The 1683-nt window shown below is 40.8% G+C and overlaps 1 non-coding gene across 1 annotated transcript; it reads left to right on the top strand.

Moving 5' to 3' along the window:
• Nucleotides 1-1048: 1048 nt before the first annotated feature.
• On the top strand, nucleotides 1049-1121 carry TRNAE-UUC (transfer RNA glutamic acid (anticodon UUC)). The gene has a single exon. It is a non-coding gene; the product is annotated as a tRNA-Glu (tRNA).
• Nucleotides 1122-1683: the final 562 nt, after the last annotated feature.

Here is a 1683-nt window from a genome sequence, read left to right as displayed (position 1 = left end):
TACAGGGTATGAAGTGCCCAGCCCAGGTTCATGATTTTCTTGGAGTGTTCCCATCATTATCTTCTTCAATCATCTGGGAACTGGGATCAGCAGGGCCTGGGAGCCCCTCCATGAAGAACCAGGGTCAGGAAGGTGACTTTCTCAGGGTCATACCACCAACAAGAGACAGAAACTAGAGTCTGTGCTTTGTCCATGTACTGTATGTATGTCATATATGCTATCAACGCTGCTCAACTGCAAAAGCAGCTTAACATGTATGGCAAAAACCACCACAATATTGTAAAGTAATTAGCCTCCAATTAAGATAAAACAAATTTTAAAAAAGGAAAAAAATATTTTAAATACTTAACGCTTTTAAACAGTAAGTATAGAAGTATAGGTGTGCCGTGTATCACTAAAAGAAATTAATATCTAGTGTGTTCCAAAGCAATTGCAGTAGCATTTCATCCAGTGAAACAAGAGTTTAGCAAAGTTGACACTAAGTCTACACCCTCAAACTGGATTATGGATGACAGTTTACAATGAGTACAAATTAAGCAAGTTAACGAGGATGGAAAGGGTTGGTATATCTCAGTCATCAATAAGTCTAACCTACTATTTGTGGGGCAGGATAAGGTAAAGTTAGTCACAGCCTCTGATCCAGACTGTCCGGATTTAATCCTTTCATCTACTCACTGGTTCACATGTTAGGTGGGTTGCTTAACTCTCCATGACTCTGTTTTCTCCTCTGTAATGTTACCTGCTCATGAACGTGTTGTATTAACTGAATTAATGTATACAAAGTCCTAGAATAGTCTTTAGCAGATAGTAGGCACAATATAAGCATTTGCTATTGTCATGGACTACACTGACCCTCTGAGTAGGTGCTACCTTCTCATTTTAAGCAGATACATGTTGATTTCTGTAGATCATGTGTAGATATTTTGTATCTCTGGTGGAAATACATTTCCTGAGGGCAAAAGTGGTTCACCCTTTATTTGGTCTCCCAAAATGCCTAGCAAGAGTGGCAGACATAGAGAAGGTGATTACTAAATACTCCTGGAGGACTTCCCTGGTGGTCCAGTGGTTAAGACTCTGCACTTTCAATGCAGGGTGCCCAGGTTTGATCCCTGGTCAGGGAACTAAGATTCCCACATGCTGCTTGGCATAGTCAAAAAATAAATAAATAATTTTAAAAATACAATAAATAGATACTCTTGGACGTAGTAAGCCAGTTTTAAAATATCATACTGCCATGTACCAATTCAAATTTCTCCAATGATTTCTGTTGCCTGGGGTGCAAATCTGACTTTCTCAGGTAAGCAGCCAAGTCTCTCTTACAAGTCCTGAGGATTCTTCCACTAATTCTGGCCCAGCTGATTCACTGGCCACATCCCAAGCATGGGTGGCAGTAACCCCCTTGTTGCCTTTGCTTACTTTTCTCCTCCTATCTAGAGTGCCCTTCCTCCTGTGCTCAGCCTATCCAAATCACACACATCCTTCCCTCCAAGCCCTTTCAAGCCCACCTTCTCCTGGGAGCTGCTCTCCAACCCCCAAAGTCAAGCAGCTGTCTTCATCTTCTCTTGACCCCTATAGCTTTATAACTACAATTCATTTGAAATGTCTCACATTCAGTCTTAAGTTTTGGTCAAAATATTATGTCTGGTTTCCAAAAGGGAAAAAGGAAAAAATGAAAGCAAGGAG

The sequence above is a fragment of the Giraffa tippelskirchi genome, chromosome 13 (assembly GCF_054371585.1).
Source record: "Giraffa tippelskirchi isolate mGirTip1 chromosome 13, T2T-mGirTip1v1.2.pri, whole genome shotgun sequence".
Classification (NCBI taxonomy): Eukaryota; Metazoa; Chordata; class Mammalia; order Artiodactyla; family Giraffidae; genus Giraffa; species Giraffa tippelskirchi.
Note: the sequence above shows the minus strand (reverse complement) of the source record. Positions and strands in the feature narration are given on the sequence as shown.